This window comes from Meriones unguiculatus (assembly GCF_030254825.1).
Source record: "Meriones unguiculatus strain TT.TT164.6M chromosome X unlocalized genomic scaffold, Bangor_MerUng_6.1 ChrX_unordered_Scaffold_30, whole genome shotgun sequence".
Taxonomy (NCBI): domain Eukaryota; kingdom Metazoa; phylum Chordata; class Mammalia; order Rodentia; family Muridae; genus Meriones; species Meriones unguiculatus.
The window spans coordinates 14,781,595-14,803,731 of record NW_026843706.1 but is presented as its reverse complement, the minus strand read 5'-3'; the positions used below and the strand labels follow the sequence as shown (position 1 = coordinate 14,803,731).

Sequence of the window (22,137 nt, the reverse complement as noted above, 5' to 3'; positions counted from 1 at the left end):
ATCAAAGCATATTCAGGTTCAATATTAATGAAGCAAGGCAGAGAGCTGAAACCCAACTCAGTTTTCTTTTGAGTGACATAGAATTCTTGTTTGTCATGCAAAGAAAGCAATAACTAATGCCGTTGTTCTGACGATTCAAAATAGTTTTTGGTGGCATCAGTTTCTCCCACTCTACACCCAAGGTTTATTTCCTTTCAGTCCCCAGCAGCTGGACAAGCTCCAGCCAAGCTTCTCAGAGAAAAGGCAGGAGATAGGTTACATTTGGATTTTTCTTAGATAAACAATGGGTAATCTTATAGTGTGTGTATGGTCCAAAGATTTCATGGAGCATACTTATATTTAAAAACTATTTGCTGTTTAGCAGACACTCAAATTGAACTGGGTATCTTGTATTTGTATTTTCTAACACTAAAAACCAGCCAATGCAGGGATAGTTAGACCAATGCCTGGTCCCACATGTGTGTTACTAGGCAAATCACCAGGGAGAAGGCAAAGCCTGTTTGAGTTCAGCTCTTCTCAGATTGCTAGAAACAGCCATCTTGTGGACAGTGCTTAAACAAGGAGACAGCCAGGCACACAGGATATTCTCAGTGCCGGGCGGGGAAGGCAGCTTGAAAGAATGGAAATACAATTTCCATGTGAGTTCCACATCAGTTCTGAAAGCAATTGGTCTTGGTGGTGGGTACTTCCCAAACCACTGCCCAGATTATTAGCCCCGCATCTATCCCTCAGAACCATCTGAAGCCTTGGAGCTCAGTCCTGCCTAGTTTATGGAATACTCCTAACCAATCATAGCCCACAACAGCAGCTCATTTAACAGGGTTTCCCAGTGTCCACTATGCTTCCCACTGTGCACCATGACAACTGTTGCCATGCCTTCTCTTCCAAAATGGACTCTAGAAGTGTAAGTCAAACAAACTCTTCTTTAAGGTGTTTTTTGCCATGGTGCTCTATCACAGTAAATGAGATGTAATTAATAGAATTGGATAGAAAGGTTTGTTTAGGAACTCTTTCCCTGGGGAGATGTAAACAAACATTCCCTCACTCCTTATGAATCCCCCCAAACATGAGAGGCCTAATAACTCCAAAGCCCCTGAGAGACCCCCAGAAAGCTCCAATCTATTTGGCTAATCTGACTCCGTGACAGACTTCATTTTCAACTTTGTCTAACTAGTCCTGAGTTTCTATTTCTTGGAACATAGAAAAACAATTTCTGGAAAAGCCTCAGCTCACAGGCAGCCAATCAGCTTAAAGTTTAACACATGGGCTTAAGCTAAGTATAATGACTCAGCAAACCTGAGGAAAGTTCCTAAATGTTTAGCCAATCCTAAATCCTTCCTAACTCCGGAGTCACTACTAACCAATCAAATGAAAGGTTACCTCACTCCTTCTGGAAATCTCCCTAATTGCCTTTAAATTGAGCCTGCACTCTCACTTTGTGGTTGCCATTCTAAGGAATGGTGGCCCCTGCAGGCTGGACATTTTCTGCAGAATAAGCATTCCTTGCTTTTTCATATTACCTGAGTTTTAGGTCTTCCCTCAGCGATTTCCAGACTTAACAAAGTACAGTTCCACCAAAATCCAACTTCTTTATTGGGCTTACTCATAGAGTATGGATGAGGAGTTATTTCTAAGAGCATGGGTGACCCCTACGCAGACAACCACACTGCCAAAAAGTCTTACCCCAACATGGAGGATGACTTGCTAATAACAGCACAGATGGTTTTGGTTAACCTTCTCCGGGCTATCTGCTCTAGAATCTCCTGATCATCAGGCACATAAGGGAATAGCTGCACTTTCAGGTGAGGAGCCTGTGTCCTTATCCCTCCCTTTATGAGGAAATACACTCAATGAGCTGGAACTTGAGGGTCACTTGCAAGCAGTCACAGGGGTTCTGATGAGGGGAAATGAGGAGAGTGTTCTACAATAGGTTTTCCACCCAGGTTTCTCGGACCTCAAGAAATAGCAAGTACCTAGGCACTTTAGAACCAGAACATAAAACACTGTGGACATCTGGAAAAAGCAAGGGCCTACTATTGGTGCACAAAAGCAGGAGATATACTAAATGTGGACACCCAGACAGCTACTTTTGCAGAAATAAAGAAGTTGTGAGGCAGCTAGGTGAGGAGGAACTAGCTGTTAGTACAGCCCGCACAGCAGCCATGCCATAGCACCATGGTGATGGAAGGAATGGGCACCTGGCCAAGTAGGAGGTTTTTCTTATCACATTGTTCAGGCATCACCCTAAAGTATGCCCTGCAGTGCTTTGACTTGCAATCACCTCATTTTGTTAGTAGAAGACAAAGTTTCTTCTGGTATGGCCCCACATGGGAATTACAGAAGCTCCTATATGAGGACACCTATACTCAGAAGATGTCCCTAAAAGAATCTGACATCACCCAGTAACAAGTGCTAGGCTTCATTTGGTCACCAGTTAATTTCTTCAACAAACACCTCCTTGGCACTTTCAATTAGTGACATCCTGGTCTGGGCGTAGGTGAGTCTAAGGGTAATGAAACGACCATGTGTGGATGGTGAATGGCCTAGGTCTCCTCACAAGTTATCCTCTCTGGCTCTAGGTATGTAGGATAGGACATGTGCTGAGGAAGCTTGTACTTGCCACAACACAAGGGTAGCCTTTGGCACTAATGGCTGTTCATTAGTCCTGGAAAAAGAGAGAACACCATCATTTGCTGGTAGAAGTCCCCTTAGTTGGTCTGGTTCCCCTGTACTGAAAAGTCCCACCCAGGTTCCTTGAAGTCATTACCTCCCAGGCTCCCACACACCAGCCAAACAAAAGCTCTAAGATCTCCAACGCTGTGCTTTGTTCCAGATGAGTTCCAGGGACAGGGCAGAGAACTGGGACCTTTCCTTCACAACCATGGGCCATTGGGGAGCACTCAAACCCTTCAGTATTTATGTGGCACTGGAAAACCCTAGGCCATTCTTTTGTTGATTCTGTGTCTCACTTCTCCAGCTGGTCACAGAGCTCCTGCTATCTTTGGGGTTACTGAAGTTCTTTCAGTCCTTATGCCTTCCCTCCCTGTCTGGTCCCCAGCACAGGTTCAGTTTCCCTCTGATCCTGTCCATGTGGTGGGGACAACTTGGACTCTAGCCACTTCCCTGGCCCTACCATTGCCCCTGCCCCTGCACCTGTCCCTGCCTCACCTTCCCTGCCTGGTCCAACCCAGTCACTTGCTCCATTTGGCTGTCAGAATAGGTCACAGCTTGCTTCCCTTTTAAGTGAGCACCTTTCTCCTCTCCTTCAGCCAATCTTGTAGTCACCTCTGACAGAGAATGAAATCCTCTCTTGCCAGCTGCTATGCTCTTCCTCCTACTCACTGTCCACCCAGCCTGGCACTACCATGGGAGATGAGGAGCAGGAGCCTCTGAAATGCTAATGGGGGTAGAAAAAGAGATTATTGTGGGAAATATGATAGTATATTGCTCAACTATATACACAACTGATGGTTTATACCCCACGTGTCCACGGAAAGCAGAGAGCAAAGGAGGTTAAGGTCCCTACTGATAAAGCCAGGCTTTCCTTTTACAAATCATCCCCCTTTGAACTTATATAATATGAGGCATTCACTTATGTATTTATATGTGTGTTTGTTCACTAATATATTTCTGGAGATGTAGCTCAGTTATTAGAGTATTAGCCGAGAATGAATGAAGTCCTGGTTTGACCCCTAGCACTGGATAAATTCTGATTATGGTAATGCACACCTGGTATGCCAGAATTCAGGAAGGAAAGCAAGAGTATCAGACATTCAGGGTCATCGTGGCTACATGGCGAGTTCAACATCAGCTGGATTACATAAAATTCTGTCATAAATAAATAAACCACATGAACAATTTTAAAAAGTCAACGTTTTTAATTTCCTCACTCATGTCATGCACATGGTAAAGATTGAGAATTTTTCAGTTCCAGTCCCAGCATTCAAGAAGATTACAGCTCTCTGAGGAGCAAGACATGAAAACCTATAAGTACAGTGGAAACCCATAGTGTTCACTTTTAAACTCTATTTTATTTGGGGTTACTTAAAGTATCTCCCTTCCAATCCCCCAACACTGGGTAGAAGAGAGAAGGTTAAAGAGAGAGGAGGCACAGACCCCTTTACTTCACTGTTTATGATTGATGGGATCTTTTGGGGTATATTTTCCATCAAGCCTCTCCTCCAAGCCTCTGTGCCATGAAGCATCTCCGGCCTCTCCAAACTGTCACACAACCTGTCTCTGGTCTCTCCAAACTGCTGCTCATCACATGCCACATTTTCTCTCTCTGGACTCTCCTATTTATATCCCTCAGAGTCCTGGACTACACCCTTCTCTGTGTTGCAGGAGGCAGGCCATTACAAGCTATTAAAGACAGCCACATTTACCAGTTTCTCTGCGATAAAAAGTGTCATGAATTTCTTAGTTAGCAACTGGTGTCCAACCTATCCTTTGCTCAAGCCTACTGCAGGATGAACCGGTGTGATAAAAGCAGGGAGCTCAAAGGTGCTTAAGACTGGGTGTAGAAATACATTCCTGTAATCCCAGCACTTAGGAGACACAGGAGGATTGTTGAGAGTTTGGGACTGGCCCAGGCTGCACAAAAAAAAAAAAAAAAAAAAAAAAAACTGTCTCAAAAATGAAAAGAAATTTAGCTGGTACTCAACTGGAATCTTCATCCCTTCTGGCTAGTGTTCATAGTGCTGGAAGAAGCTACATATATTACTAGAGGACAAAAAGTACTCATCAGTCTCACTCAGCTGTGAAATCTAGTTATAATAAGATTTTTCCCAGTAAGATATGCCCACCAGTGCAAGAGTGGTATGAATGCTGTGGGAGTAACCAACTACTTTTAAAAGTCGAATTTAAGGCATGCTCTATGAGAACCCACACTTTAGGGGAAACCCTACTATTATTATACTGTTAAATAGATACAACACTAAAACAACTCCTAATTACTTATTGCTGTACCCTCATCAGAGAAATTCTTACAGTAGATGGCAATTAATAAAGAAACTCACAACTAGTCAGTGTGCAGAGAATAAGAGACTGAGAAGTGTTCAGCCCTAAATGGACATCTAAATTACATTCCTCCCTTCAAAGCTCAGGAATGTATATGGAAAGAGTATAAAAGCCAGAGGTGGTAAATAACTTCAGGAAAACAGTGTTCCCATACATAAGGCAGATACACATATGAATTCAATGATTATGACAACATGCACAAGACCTGCAGAAGTTCAAACCAGAGGGAAAAAATCCTAGGCTTTGTCCTGATTAGACCAATAGAGTTACATCCTCAGCCCATTTGTATATCTATATAAAAGTTGAGAGCATTTGAGGACATTTATTAAGGTACAGTGCTCCCCTGCCATAGCTAGCCCTAGGGAGTATGGAGCCTAGGGAGTGTCAATGCCTTGATTTTCTGTAAAAATTGGAGGTCTGGAAAGAAATCTACTAGTTTTAGAAGCAACAACGAATGAAGACAAAAAACAAACAAACAAACAAAAAAACCAAAAACAAAAACAAAAAAACAAGCATCTTCTGGATTTAGGCTGTTATCATGGGGGGGTGGAGGGTTACAAAACACACCTGCAAACAGAAGGCATAATGGGCAAGGAGCAACCCAAAAGGCTCTGCAGTCCAATAGCCATAGGTTAAATATCTGAGCCACTTGAGAGCGGAGGAATGTTGAAAAAAAGTCTTCACACATATCTGCACCTTCATTTCCTCATCACTTAAATGAACAAAATTGTTGCCTGAATTTTGCAGGGCAACTGTAAGTAGCCAATAAAATTGTATGTGGAAATATAAGCTAAGCTAAAGTGTCAAGAAAATGGGCAACCTTAGCAAGACAGGACTAAAAAAGGGCTCCAAGACCAGCAGGGGTAGGATTTGGGATAAGGCACTTTGTTCACTCAGTTACCTGTCTTCATGAGGTTATCAAAAGGGATTCCCTAGCCCTGCAATAGCTCCCATCCTTAGAATGATATAAATCTGCATTGCACTATGGTCCTATAGGCCTGTAGAGACTGTGACCTAAGGAATACAGAATGGACTAGAGGTGGGGAGGTACTGCTTTTATAAATGTTTGTTCGAAGAAGCTGTGCTGCCTAGCCTGGTTTGGTTTAGTTAACATAGGCAGATGACCAGAGGTATTGCTATAATAATTGTAGGTGAAACTCCTTGGCTCTGATAAAGAAAGAGAAGGAGAAAAGAGTAAACATATTCTTCCATTGTCCAGACTTATTCCAATAGCATGCTTACAGCCAACTTCAAACTTGCTGGTCTTGGACTCCTGATCCTTTTACTTCTACCTCCTGAGTGCTGGAATTACAGTTGTAATTACCACCATGCCTGGATAACCAACCCTTTGCTTTGTAAAGTATCTAAACTTCAGATACTTTATTACAACAATTGAAAATGAACTAGAACAGTTAATATATCATCAGGATAGTGTTCATTAAAAAAGATCAGCTTCAAAATGGCTTCCATTGCTACTACTCACTGCTGTTTTCAAGTTGCAGGTATATAGTAGATTAAATAGTTGCTGAATGAATGAACACAATGAACTCTACCTAACCATCTTTTTTTAAACTGTTTATTAATTACACTTTGTTCACTTTGTATCCCCCCCCCCCGTGGTTCCCTCCCTTCTCCCATATCAATCCCTCACTTCCTCCCCCTCTGCACGCATGCCCCTCCCCAAGTCCACTGATAGGGGAGGACTTCTTTTCCTTCCTTCTGATCCTAGTCAATTAGGTCTCATCAGGAGTGACTGCATTGTCTTCTTCTGTGGCCTGGTAATGCCTCAGCAGGAGGTAATTAAAGAGTAGGCCAATCAGTTCATGTCAGAGACAGTCCCTGTTCCTATTACTATGGAACCCACTTGGACCATGAACTACATCTGTGCAGGGGTCCTAGGTTATCTCCATGCATGGTACTTGGTTGGAATAGGAAAGTCTCAAGAAAGACCCCTGTGCTCAGATTTTTTGGTTCTGTTGCTCTCTTGTGGAGTTCCTGTCCTCTCCAGATCTTACTGTTTCCCGCTTCTTTCATAAGATTCCCTGCACTCTGCCCAAAGGTTGCCCATAAGTCTCAGCATCTGCATTGATAGTCTGAAGGGAAGAGCCTTTCAGAGGAAGGAGAAAACAGGGAACAAGTCAGGAGCCTGACACAGAGGACCTCTATCTAACAATCTTGCTAACAATATTGCTTTTATCTAGCTGAGAGAAACTGGTGATAGGTATACTGTCCTGAGTAGTCCCAGAGTACTTCTTTGGGGGTCCTATTCCACCTCAGAGTTCCAGGGAATCACATGCAAAACCTTGTTGTATATCAGAATTTAAGACAAATGAGAGTGATAAGTGTTGGAGACACATCAAACAGAGTACCAAAGCATTGACAGCTACCCTTAAAATTGATTTCATTCAATTAGACAGCATTTTACTTTATCATATAAGTGCTGGCTGAAAGTCAACCCACACATAGATTCTAAAGAGAAAGCAATTATTTCACAAAGTGAGGTTGGGAAAATGGCTTCAAAGTGAGGAAATAACCTCTCAACTCAAAGGATCGCATTGTTTAAATGATACATATTTTGTTTTCTTTGATTTTCCAAAGGCAAGTACAAAACCATTTCAAAAGGCGTTTCTGTAACTGTGAGAAGAGAGGGAGAAAGTACCATTTGTGCCTAACTGTACTCTACTGAAGGGCTGGGTTGTCTGGGTTAACATTTCAAAACAGGTCTTGCTCTACTTCAGCTTGCCAACTGGTAGCAACTCCGCACAACCTTAAGGGTATCCGTTTTCCAGCTATAAATCAGTTCTATGGCATTGCTAAGGGTTGAAATGAATTCTGCAAAAATATACTGAAATCTTAACCACAGTACCTGTGAATTTGACCTTTTAAATAGGTTATTTTCCAATATCCAAATGAATGTAAGTTCATAATCCAATATGACAGGTGCTTTCATAAAAAGAGGTAAATTTAAACCCAGAGTCACACACTCACACGGGACATTACTGTGTGAAGGTAGGGGTCCAGCCCATCATAACATAAAAAGGCTTATGTCAACTACAAGAAGGGGCTTTGGAGGGATGATGGCACTGCTCATAACTGAACTTTTAAATCCAAGCCTCTAGAAGACGAAAACGGATTTATTTCCATATCTTAAGCCACTCAACTTAGGGTGATTTGTTATGGCAGTCCGAGGAAAGTCATGCATCCACCTTCTTTTCCCCTGCACCACTCCTTCCAGTCCCAACCCACCTTGTTCACTGTTCTTCTCCCCACATGCCTTCCTGCACACATCATTGCAACATTTATAGGATACCACAAGTTCCAGTGATAAGTGACAGAATCAGCTTTGCTCTGGTATACCAATAAAGACGTCCTGATGTGGACATAGTCTATGGTCATCATAACTTTATTCTTTGCTGGCTCCAGTTTATAGTGACCCTACCCCCATTCTATTTGCTGATGTCTTTCTTGTTAGTAAAAGACCATCACTGTTACAATGTAATCGTACCTACCATCAGGGGCTTCATTAGTTCATCCTGTGTGCATAGCAGTTGGGTTTGCCAGTCTTGAGCACTTATCACAGCACCTCAACTATGCCTGCTTTGAAGAATGTCCCTTCACTTCTGCCATAGCTCAGGGCTCTGATTATTTGTCATCATTATCTGCATTCTCCTCTTTTTATGGCTTACAGCCTGGGTTGTAATGAGATACTTGGGGTGGCTGTCAATGCTTTGGAACTCTATTTGATGTCTCCCCAACACTTAGCACTCATTAGCAAAGTCTACATCCATTGTGTTTATTCATTACTTGTGTCTTACTGTGTTACAGGTGAAGTGGGTGTCTACTCTCTCAGTAAAGATAAATATGAAGAAATGTCATGTCAATTTGTTTTAGCACTTGTTTTAAGTCCATGTAAATCAGCCCGGCCTTGCTTGTCTTGTCTGAGTCTTAACCCTTCTGTGTCCCTGTAGCACTCAATACTGTGTCTAGAACCTCAAGGTGCCTGACTGTTGAGATGTGTTTAATTTAGCTTAATTGATGAATGTAAAAGATGGGTAGGGTAGCACATACTCATAACCTCAACACTGGAGGCTGAGGCAGGAGAATCAAAAGTTTGAAGCTAGCCTAGGCAAGATTCTGTCTCAACACAATCTCACTCACTGGGTGAACAATACTAAAAGTGAAAAGAATAATATTGTATTTACTTCCCTCCTGAAGGAATACTGTATAATCTTTATACACAAAAACACAGCTAAGGAGATAAACAACTGTAATAGTGGCTTTTTTTAAAACCTAGATGGAGAGGTCATGTGTGCTATCCAACAATAGCTGCAGCATGTGAGGAGTCATTAAAATGCCCATTTCTACCTCTGATCCACATGACTTCAGGCAAAAGCTGGTAGAGAAATGCATGACTCCTCAGGCAGATTGAGCCCCCAGTGGTTTGTGAGAGGCCTGTATTTATATCACTTATTTTGACTGTCATAAACCTCTATGCATGGGTTAGGATAGGGAAGGCTGGCAGCTGATTTTTATCTAAAAGACCAAATAGCATGTCGTCATCTCAAACTTTGTTGCAGATATTAGTGTCTTGATTTTTAACCACTATCTCTTTTACCCAACAGACTATATTCTCTACTTCTCTAAGCTCATCTTTTTTAGATGTTATGGATGAGTGAGATTATGTAGCACTTGTTGTATAGCTTATTTCATTTGACATAATGGCCTCCAGTTCTGTCCATATTTCCACAATGACGGCATTACATATGGTTTTAGGGCTGAACAATATTTTATTAAATATATATATACAGAATCATACTTGGAGGGTTTGGGGGTATTTTTTCTTTTCTTTAGTTTGTGTCACTACAGATTCAACTCAAGGACTCATTCATAATCATTGTCTCTTTTAAAGAGACAGCTAGTCTATTTAAGAGGGAGCTTGAGTCTATAGCTGAGAAGCCATGACTGTAGTCTCAGTGCCACTTATCACAACCCAATTACCTTAAGATTCTCACAGCTTCTCTAAGCTTGCTTTACTCATCATGAAAGGATGGCCACTGTATTTGTTACTTTCCTACTGCTGTGATAAAACACCATCACCAAGGTAATTTATAGAATAAAAAATTTATTCAGCTTTTAATTCCATAGGATAAGAGTCTGTTGTGTGAAAAGTCAGGTTAACCTGGCATGGAGGCTGAGGGCTCACATCTTGAAACACAAGTAGGAAGCAGAGAGAGTGAGCTGAGAATGGGGGAAAGCTTTTGAAACCTTAATTGCCTTGATATATTTCATCCAGAAATGCCACACATCTTAAGTAACTTCAGAACCTATGTTGGGCATTCTCATTTAACCCACAACAACAACCTTACTTATTTTCCCTCTAACGATGTAGCATAGAACACATAAGAAGGAAAAAAAATGTAGCTCAGCTAATAGCACAGGCTATAATTTTAGCTACTTAGGAAGGTGAAGCAGCAAGAACACAATTCAAGACTTGCCTGGCCTACAGATCAGGTTCAAAGCCAGCCTGGTCAAGGTAGTAAGACTATCTCAAAAGGAAAGAGTAGAAAGAAAAGCACGTTTCTAGCATGTGTGCAGCACTACGTTTCTTCTCTTTTGAGGGAGGGGAGATTAGAACTGCTTTGGGAACTTGAAAACGGGATATGTGAGAAAACACTGAAGCACTGTCTCAAAAAACACAGAGAGGAAATAAGTGTGGTACTAGTGTTAGGATAGTCATACAGACCAATGGAACAGGAATGAGACTATAAAAGCCAATTGGTATATTTATCATCATTCAATTTTTTTTACAAAAGTAGAAAAGCACATTATTAATACAGAAGCACATTTTCAACAATTTATTCCAGCATTCAAATATCTATATGCAAAATATGAAGTTAGACTCCCTACCTCTCTCATATAAGACAGAAAAATGAACTCAAAGCAGATTATATATTTACATGTAAGAGCTAAGACTACGTAATTCCTAGGAGAGAACAAATACCATCTTGGATTTGACAATAGCTTTTTAAGTATGGCATTAAAACAGAGATAAAAATAAGAAAATAGATAAATTGAACTTCAGTAAAATGAGGAAATTCTTGTGATTCAACAGAAACCATACAGAAAGTAAAAATATAACCATAGAATGGAGCTGGAGATTTTACAAATAATGTCTAATAATGTACTTGCATTCAATATATATAAATAATTCATACAATTCAATAAGTAAAAGAAAAATTAACCAGGTTAATAAAATGGGTGTTTTACTAGAATTTTTCCAAAATATATGATACAAACAGCTAGTAAGCAAATAAAAACTTGCTTGTGTCTCCATCTAGGCCTACAATGCTTTCAGATTCTGAGACTTATTGCTGAATAAGCTCATCCTTTCTAGATATTTCTGAACTCTGGTTGGCTGGTTCAACTCAAGTGTTCTGGCTCAAACTCCTCTCCAAGCTGACTTATTCAATCTGCCTTCCTTCAGTTTCTCACTGAACTATTCTGCTTGGTCTCAAACTAACTCTACTAATCTATTCTAATATTCTGGCTCCTTCTCACTTTCTGGCTTGTTCTGTCTTCCCCTGTGTCTAGTTTGTTCACTTTTTAACTTGTCTTTGTAAAACTCTCCTGGTAAAAGGGTCTCTGAATTCTATGAGCTGAACTGACAAAAACTCAACTCCACTGCCCTGCCTCTCAATTTCATTGACTCAATAGAACTTCCTGAACAACACTGACTGGAATTCAGAGATCTGCATGCCTCTGTCACCTGAGTATTGGCATTAAAGTTGTGTACAACCATGCCTAGACCTAAGATTTTCTTTACTTGAAAGGTGCGCTATACCAGGCAGGCCTTGAGCTCAGAGATCTGCTTACCTCTGTCTCCTGAGATGAAAGACGTGCCTGTGTTCCAGCCAGATCACACCCACATGAACCTAGAAGGCAGAAAAGCCACGTTCTGAATTAAAGTTCCTCTACACTCAATTGGTAAAGTGCTGGAGGCACTGCTTGAAACTTCTTCAGAATTTTCATGAGGAGCAGAATTCAATGTATAGAACCCATAAACAAAACCAGATGTGGTAATGAACACTTCTAATTCCAGTTCTGAAAAGGCAGGGATATGTAGATCCCTGGGGCTCACTTAATAGCCAGCCTAGACTTTTTGTGACCTTCAGGTCAATGAGAGGACCTGTCTCAAAAAACAAGAGTGCAGAATGCTCAGCTGTAAAGGGAACCTGTAAATCATGCGAATCCTCCCTTACCCCCTGTTCCCAAGTTTAAGAATCATTGCAGAAGAAGGTTTGGAAAGAGTGTAAGAGCAGTGTATGACTACAAGGATACATTATCTTCTGGACACAGCAAAGCAGCTGCACACATGAACTCACAATGGTTAGTACAAAACCTGTGCAAGCCCAAGCCAGACCAAACTCCAGCATGAAGAGGGGAGTTAGGCACACAATCCCACTTCTAGATGTGGAACTATTGGCAATTGTTAGCTGCTGAGAGAGAGGAATAGTTTTTTTCTAGGTGTGTTACACTTGGTAATTTGACCATTCTCCGGTGAGTCTACACATCCAAGAACATCTGGGCAGCATAAAGTGGTCTTGAGTGATTTAAGAAAACAAAGACACAAAGTTGGGTGAGCAGGAAAACAGGGTTTTATCTGGAAAGTGTTTGAGAGTAGATAAATATGATGCAAATATGTATGAAATTGTCAGAGAACTAATTAAAGAAAAGACCAAGGCCCATGTACACCCAATCCCCCTCCACAAACATCTTCACACAAATAAACACACCCACACAAAGGCATACCCACAGGCAAACACATTCAGACATATATAATAGATCAGAGCCAGGTGTGTTAATGCACATCTGTGTTCCTAGCACTATGCAGAGGCAGAAGGATCAGGAGTTTAAGGTTATTCTTAGCTTTATAACAAGTTTATGGCTAGACCAGGATATATGAGATGCTATCTCAAAGAGAATTCAAAAATCTGACAATAACCAGAGAAAATAGAAACAGGAAAAGGGCCAAGATTCTACTGTTCATAAATATGTTGTACCCCTGGTGTCCCACTTGGATAATCATAAGGTTGGCAGGCTTTTTTTGTGTGGATACATGTGTTCTCCAGTGGTCAAAGGTGTGTCTGAAGTGATTCCCTGACAGTGTTGGTGGGAAAGAAATATCTTCATCACATTCTGTCTGCAGTGCTCTCTCAATGGACTCTACCCCAGATTTTTAACTAAAGGTGGGGCCCTCAGGGCATGGTTTCTAGAGAAATCCTGTCCCTTCTTACTACTCTGTTGCATGAAAGGCTTGTTCACTTGAGGGGAGAAGTGGCCTGGGGAAGGGAAGGATCTCCTGCTGCAGTTATCATGAACTTCTGGCAGGAAGCAGTGGGGAAACATTTCTTCTGGAAAGAATGTCCTCTTTTTGTTGTGGTTTCTTTAGTGAGACAGGATCTTGATATGAAGTTTCAAATGTGTCATCCTCCTGCTTCAGCCTGCCAAGTTCTGGGCTTCTAGGTGTGTGTGACTGACATGTGTTTTTGCATCCCTCTTGCTTCCAGTTGTTCTTAGCTACTCCTGGTTCCCGATGGAAGAGTTGCTTTCTTTTTTAACTTTGCTCTATGTTATTTATTGGGATGGAGGTGGAGACCTGCCAGGAAGGCAGGTTGAAATCAGAGGACAACTTACAGGGGCCATTTCTCTCTTTGTAATATGTGTGTTCTAGGGATTGAATTCTTGTAGTCAGACTTTGCAGCTAGCACCCTATCTTGTCAGCCATTTTACTAGCCCTGTTTGTCCTTTGAAGCAATGTCTAACATACCCTAAACTGATCTCAAACTTGCTATGTAGCCACAAATGATTTTGAATTTATGATCTTTTTATCTTCAACTTTGAAGTGCTGGGATTACAAGGGTGCAGCACCATGCCTATTTTATGAGATGCTGGGGATTAGATCTAGGCTTAGTGAATGCTAGGCAAGTATTCTTACAACTAGCTATAAGCCCGGCCTTAGGGCTTTGTTTTAGAACAGAGCTGAAACTTCTTTTCTAGATTAAACCTGACCTTTAAAAGTAGGTTCATATTAGAGACAATAACACAGAGAACATTGTCACTCAGTCTGATTTTTGTTTCCCTTGATCCACCTATTTTGGAAGGCTTATTCCTCTTGTTCTAATTGTGATAAAATATACATGATATAAAATAGGCCACTGTAACCATATTAAGTGGACTATTACTAATCTTAAGCACATTCTCTCTTCTTTTACAGACTGATGTGCAACCCACCTCCATAGTGCTTTTTATAGATTGTGGTCCTTCACAATCCCATCAGTGGGATAGCTGAATTCTAGTTTCTTCTTATCCTTATTAGCAACTGTTATTTCCGTTTTGGTAATTTAAATTTTTTTTTAACTATTTATATGTGGGTGCATGAAAAGAGAACAACTTTTTGGACATGGTTCTCCTTCCACTATGTCGGTTCTGGGGACTGAACTCAGGCTATCAAGCTTGGTTGTAAACACCTACTAAGGCATTTTGTCAGCCCTACATTGTCTTGACTACTGGAGCTATGTAGTAAGTTTTGAAATCAGGAAGATTGTTTTGGATTTTTGGAATCTATTGATGGGTATATGAATCCTATGATGGGATTTTCTATTTCTGCAAAACATGATTTGAATCTTGATAGGGATTACAAAAAATGAATGTATAGATCACTTTGAATAACATTAATATATTAACAGCATTAGACCTTCTGATCCATGCACTTGTGGTATCTTTCACACATTTGTATCTTTACATTTTTCTGTCAATAATAGCATAGTTTTCTTACTGTATAAGGTTTTCCACAAATGTTTTGTTGCTTTATTAGCTTTAACTCAATTTTTTTCAGGTTCAGTGACTGTTCACTGACAAATTTTTAATGTTTTTTTTTCCAGTTTTTATTATGTGTTTGAATGGTATAGTACTCATGTCACCATGAAACAGTAAGATAAAAAGAGAAAGCTCTTTTAATAATCTGTTGGAAGTAAAGCACATTTGACTGTTTGTTCCTCACAGGGCTTACTTTCTCAAAAGAAAATAATGTAAGAAACTGAGATTAAAAATAAAACTCAGCTGGATGAGGTGTTGCATGTCTGTAATCCCTGTACTTGTGAGACTGAGACAAGAAAGATTTCAAATTCAAAGCCAGTGGCAGGCACATATCAAGACCCTGTCTCACAAAACAAAGGGTTGGGGCTATAGCACTAGTGCCCTATAGGCTAGTGTATTTGAGCTGTTGGATTTGATCAACAGCACTGAGGGGAAAAAAAGAAAAACAAAACACCTCTTAGGACTGGAGGCACAAAGAGTAAGAAAATCTTGTGACTTTGGCTTTGATTTGTGTCTGAACTTCAAGACATTTTTTTTAAACTATGTTGCTTTCTTGAATGGACCCCAGAGTCATGTCCTTCACTGCACTTCCCACCCTGCACTGAAAACACCCTACCTAGTAATGTTTCCTGGGAAACAGTGCTGTATCCAAGGATCCGTGGGAACAAAGAAGCTAGATTTGTCTCTGGGTGAATATTTTTACACACCATTACTTGCTTTAAACTTCCATTGAACACCTGGGAAAAGAGAGATTACTGACCAGTCAGGCCCCATTTCAACTGAGTTCTGTGAGAAAAGCAGGAGTGACAGAAAGAACATGAATCAGCAGCACCCTTCCATTGCCCTCATGATATAGTATAGCCTTCCAAAGAATGTAGGGAAAGTTTCCCTTTGCTTTGTTCTTCCAGGCTTCCTCACCCCCATACCATGTTTACCTCAATTTTCTTGAAATACAGCTTACCTACACTGAAATTCACTCATATATGTCATGTTCATAGTTGGAGTTTGGGCAACTGTACACAGTTTCATAATTACCATCACAAATAAGATACAATACATTTCTATTATTCCTTAAACTTTCCTGTTGCTACCTTTGGGGTCAGCTCTCTCCCATTCCTCTGGTTGACTTGTGACCCCAATCAACTGTAAATCTGACTTCTATTAGCATAGTTTTGTCTTTTCCAAGCTGGTATTTAAGGGGTTGAGAGTGTAGCTCAATGGTTGAACACTTCCGTGGTATACTGAGACTAAAAATTTGATCCTCAGTACCATAAAAACAAACTATAATATAAATATAATGGCATAATATCTACTAATTTGTGTAGAGTTTATTTTACTTAAAATGGTATTTTGTGATTTATTCATGTTGTAGCATGTATCATAACTTTCTTCCTTTCTGTTGCTGAGTTATATACCACTGTGTGCATATAGCAACCATTTAACTATTCATTAGTAGTGGGAATTTGAGCATTTGTATTTTCATTAATGTTTTTAGTTAGCATACAAAATAATGGGTTTCAATACATAAACAGGGTCTCAAGTTGTCAAGTCTGGCTTCACACTCCCTGTGTAGCCAATAAATGCTTGGTTTGGAGGCACATGCCTGTAATCTCAGCAGAGTAATACTCTCACTTGACAGATGAAAAGTGGAAGTTTATAGAGCAGTATTTGCACAGATAAACTAGGATTTGAATCCTGGTACCTTGATGCCCAGCTCTCTCTCTCATCTCTCTTTCATGAGCATTCTGGTAGTTAGGAAACACTACCTCTTTGATATATTTTCATTTAACTTAGATATACAAGGATATGACAATCCTTGAACGTGTTCTAGGACTTTTTTTTTCCCAGAGGAAGCAGTTAGTGTTTTGAGAGGTGAAATGGCTTTCCCATAGCCAGCAGCTTGTGTATAAAATTATTGGGATCCAAATCATTTCCTGATTCTGAATGCATCCTGCTAGAGCCCTCTGCTGCTCAGGGATCGTCTTACTCAGTCTTTCTTTGGCTTTGTCTTTCCTTCACAAGGATGTACCTTCCTTTATTCTACCTTCCCCCATACTGGCCCATGAAGGTCAAGGACTTAGAAATGGGAGATGGAAGAACAGGATCTCTTATGAGCCCCTCCTGGCTCTGCTTATACCACTCCTTCAGCTTCAGTGAACATAGTTAACATCCAGAAGGCAGGAGGCACTTAGCACAAGTCTTAGCAATGGTTAGAATATCCAGGATCCAGGTTGGTGGTAGGGTACACAAATAAGTACAGGATGTGAAACTCTGAAAATTTGTTGAAGAAATAGCCTCATGTCATATCTATTGCCCATATGATTCAAGCTGTCAGGCCAGTCACCCCCCCCCCCCCCATCCTGAAAGAAAGTAGGACTTGGTGAATAATACAATTGCTTCACTAAGGGATCAGTGGTAACTCCTCTGTAACACAAAATTTACAACGTTCAAGTTGTTGTCAAATCTGTGTGTTCCTAGGGTCTCCATTACACTGTGGGGCAGGCACAGCCTAGGGGAAAATCTTCTCTACTGTTCCTTTCTAGTTGGTTTACATCCTTCCACAAATGAGGTTGGGCTAGGGCTGGACTCATATGAACTGAGGAAAAAAATCTCTAGTAAAGACCTCCATAGGATAAGTTAGGCTACCACCTGTTTAGCTTCTTCACCCCTTTTTAACCTCATTCTTGGACACTTAAAGTACACTTAATGTATACAAGTCTCCATACAAGCTGCTGCTTTCCCTCCTCCCATCCTTATTCTCCTCTATCCCTTTACCCCAAAGATTGACAGACATTGAGAATCCAGTTATTCCGTAGCCACCAGGGAGTCTCTCCAGCATGCAAATTTAATGAGCGTGCTTTGAAATACAGCACAAACGTGAGCGTAATTCAAAGAACTTCACAGTCTGGGGAGGGGCATGGGCAAAGCAGACATTCAAGCAAATGATGACATCAGTACAATGAAAAGGACTCTGGGGGAAGCTTCTAAGTCTGCCTGGCCCAGAAACAAGTGCTACTTTTCTTTCTGTCCAGAAGTTGGGCCAGTCCAGAAGAAAAGAATAAGCAGAAAGGGCTAGAAGAAAAACATTGAAATATCTTGAGAATAAGAGGATCCCTGTCAACTTGGAGGCAGAGAGAGAAGCAAACTGAGAGAAGTGGCTAAAGAATGAATTGGATTCACAGAGGTAATGTTGATTATCTCAGGAGTTTCTCTCTCTCTCTCTCTCTCTCTCTCTCTCTCTCTCTCTCGCACACACACACACAGAGACACAGACAAACACACAAACACAAACTCTCCTTAATCACTGAGCTCCCAATATCCCATAGTAGATGCTTGAAACTATAAATGGTACCAAGTATGCATTAATATAGACCAGTGGAAAAAGTACAACTCCTGATGCAAGCACAGTAAGAAGCTAATAACAACAGCTAGCAATAAAATAGAATAAAATTATACTACTCTTGGGCTTTTAGGCCATTATTAAATAAAAGAAGGTTGCTTGAGCATATATCCTGAAGTACCACAACAATCAATGCAACAACTAAGACAGCAACCAAGTGACTAATAGGTAGGAAGTATATGGATAGCATGAATGTTCTGGAAAAGAAATGATTCAAATTTCAGCTAGGATGGACCTGAGAAGTGAAATATTTCATCAGTTCAAAATTTAAAACTTATGAATTGTTTATTTTTATAATTTCTATTTAATACTTTTGAACCACAGTTCAAAAGTAAACTGAAACTATGGACAATGAAGCTAAAGATGGAGTGGGGTACTTTATAATGATATTTGAACATATGTTCAAGTATGTGTGCATATATTCAAATTTGTGTGCACACTTGTATGATATTAGGCAAAAGAGTTGCTTTTAGAACCAACAAACAGAAGAAAAAAGATCTCGGTGAAGTAATCCGTTTATCTAAACTTCTCATGTATAATATGCAACACAAAAACCGAGACATCATACACATTCTTATATGAGCCAGATTAAGTGTGTTTATTTGATCAAGCACTGAACAGTCTTTTTAAATTTGCAACCCCTCCCTGCTTTCACTTTCTATTTACTGTTTCAATGGTTATCTGATCCAAAGCTCAGAAAGCAGAAGAAATTTTGATCTGTTTCATTTTACTGCTTCAGTAGTGCTCTTCGGAACGTGCTGACACAGCATCACACACACACACACACACACACACACACACACACCTATATTGTGTCTTATGAGTTGCAGATATCGTACCAGATTCAGTGATATTTTTCAACTTCATGCATTCAGTAATAATAGTTCAACTTCGTGACATCTGCTACAATTTCATTTAGAACAGTTTTCCCTATAGATTTCTCCCTTTTTTAGACGGATATACTGAGTTAGTACGAAAGTACTAGGACTAATCTTCTCCGTGAGACTTCAGCCTAGCACTGATTCCAACTTTCCTACAGGAATGGACCCTGGCATTTTGGTCCTGCCCATTCCCAATACAATACTGCCAACTACAACTCCCAGATGCCTCTATGTTCCGGACCGGTCAAACACAGTTTCCCAGCAGCCTCACCAGTGAAGAACTAAAAGAAGCTACTTAAGTCACCCACCCTCATGTCACGTGTCCAGCTCTTGCCAATCAGAGCTGGGAGGAGGGAATGCAACAGCGGTTGGGGGCCCGGTGGGGCGAGGTGCTCAGGGGCGTGGTGAGCGTGGAGGGGGCGTGGCGAGCGTGGAGGGGCGGAGTGGGGCTCTGGAGCCTAGCAGCCTGGCAACAGCGGTGGCTCCTGGAGCAAGAGGTGGGTGCACGTTCCTGTCTGGCCTGGCAAGGACCCAGGCGTTGCAGGAACCCAGGACAGGAGGGTCTGAAGGAAGAAGTAGGTACTCCTTGGGCCAGCCGGTCACAAAGGGCCTGACTGTCCCCACTGGGGTGGGGGTAGGGTCCGCTGGAGCTCCTTGGCTGTCTCTGCGAGGCAGGGCTGAGGCCTGGGAGTGGTGGGCAGGTGCCTGCCTCTGGCTTCCCTGGTTCTCCTTGTTCTAGGTCTCCATGTGGCGGCTGGCGGAGGTTGGGGCAGGAATGGGGAGGGCTGAGGGTTGTCGAAACCACTGCTGGTACTTTGCTTCCCTGTCTTGGTGTCAACGGTGTCAACGCGCGCGGGACAGCCGCCATAAGGCGACCGCTCCTTGCCCTGGCCCTACTTGTGGGGCGGACACTGGCCTCATCCCTGGTTGCCCGGCCAAGTGGCGGCACCCTGGCACTTGCCAAGAACCCTTTTTCGTCGCTCTTGGCCAGTGTTTTTGTGTTATACATGGGTGTCTAGGATGGTATCTGCTTTTGCAACAGTTGAGAGAAGATCTGAGAAGGAATGGCTAGTTCCTGATGATTGAAAACCAGTCAGAAGTGTGAACAGTTACTAGCAAGCGCTTTTGGCTGGGTTGCCTCCCTTATGTGTCTTTTGTGCTCAGGAAGTGAAAACTAATTTTAGTATTTGCCTAAGCAAAAATAAAGTGAATATCCTGTGAAAAATATATTACGGGGTTGACGCGTTTGAGGTATGAGACAAGCGGGTTGTAGCTAGTTTCTAAACCAGATCTTTCCCAGAGTGGCATCAGAGCATTTGAGAACTGACCTGACTCTCACTTAGTAGTTCAGGTAGTTCATCCTGAATGCAAGAACTGAGGCCCAGAAGAGGTTAATGTGACATGTGTTTCAGGCAACCTAATGACAAACTGATATGACAAGCCAAGTCTCTGGGGGGAGAGGGGGGGTGATGTCTGTCTAGTCTGGGTTCATCTTACTACAGCTCAGTTCTGCTCGTTGTGAAGTATATACCTTAGAGTAAGTAGTGAGCCAGGGCCTGAAGTTTTACTACAGTCTATGCCATTTTGGATTCCCCCTCATCCCCCCAAACCAGTTTACTAGCCAACTGTTAATTTATCACATATACTGGGAAGGATCTGTGTATTTCTCAAATTTGATCTAGCTTTTAGGAGATCCCATACACTGGAGAAGATTCAAACGTGTGGCCATGTCTATAGCAGTGGAACAGGCTCCTGAAGTGTTCAAAAATAACTAATTTTGTGGGATTTTAATTACTCTCATGTGATTAGTCTCCTTAAAGTTCTTATATCTCTCAAGTTGTCAGATGTTCTGTTCATTCACTAAACATTGCCTACAGTGTACCTGCAGTGTCTGGCTTAAGCACCAGGAATACAACAGTGAAACAAACACACCGTTAAGGTACTATGGAGTACCAAGGACCATTCATGGAAATAACCTAGAAGCCCTGCACAGATGTAGCCCATGGCAGTTCAGTATCCAAGTAGGTACCCTAGTAAAGAGAACAGGGACTGTCTCTGACATGAAATAGTGGGTGGCTCTTTGATCACCTTCCCCCGAGGGGAGGGGGCAGCCTTACCAGGCCACAGAGGAAGACAATGCAGCCAGTCCTGATGAGAACTGATAGGGTAGGGTCAGAAGGAAAAGGAGGAGGTCCTCCCCTCTCAGTGGACTTGGGGAGGAGAAGAGAGAGGAAAGGTGGGATTGGGAGAGGATAGGGAGGGGGCTGCAGCTGCGATACAAAGTGAATAAACTGTAATAAAGAAAAAAAGAAAAAATACTTAAGCAACAGCTCAAAAATGTTGGTACAAAACAGAAATTGAATGTTATACATATTGTTTTGTCAATTTGGATAATGAAAGAAACTTATTTGTACAAATATTCATGTCAACTTTACAAAAATGTACATTTAATATAAGAAACAAATATTGATTATGAGTTAAGAATCAAAATTAATCTCAACAAGTTACAAAAAAAGTATATTTTATGTAATCAATATCCATTAAGCAAGGTTTAATAAAAGCACTAAGAAGAAAAAAAGGTACTACTGTGGGGTTGGTATAGTAGGTGTCTGATATAAAGAAAAAAAGCAATGGTGTGTTTATTAGCGGAGGTGAGTTGTAAAGAAATAAACTTTGAAAGTGTGCACTACCAGTAAGACAAGCTGGCACAATTCAAAGAGCCATTGTCATCACTTTGAATTTCTAGTTTTTGATAAGCTGTTACTCCAATTAAAACAAACACATTGAAAATGAAATATATCTGAATCCAAGATATGGAGTCATCTCCTACAAGATCTGCCTCTTAGATAAATTTATCACCACTTCATTTTTTCTTGCATTTCTCCCTTCAGTGCAAATAGTGATTTCCAAAACTTGGGTGATGGTTTTCCCATGAATATCTGTTTCTCTAGTTAGATAGAT

The 22,137-nt window shown here is 41.1% G+C and overlaps 1 protein-coding gene across 6 annotated transcripts in view; it reads left to right on the top strand.

Annotated features, from left to right (window-relative positions):
• Positions 1-19,600: 19,600 nt before the first annotated feature.
• Mtm1 (myotubularin 1) overlaps positions 19,601-22,137 on the top strand; it is a 106,782-nt gene continuing 104,245 nt past the window's right edge. For 5 of the 6 annotated variants that reach the window (XM_060376658.1, XM_060376656.1, XM_060376654.1 and 2 more), the window contains exon 1: positions 19,601-19,673. The gene's annotated coding sequence lies outside the window, so the exon portion shown is untranslated. Of the gene's footprint in view, positions 19,752-22,137 lie in introns of all 6 variants that reach the window. The other variant, XM_060376655.1, reaches the window with a different exon arrangement.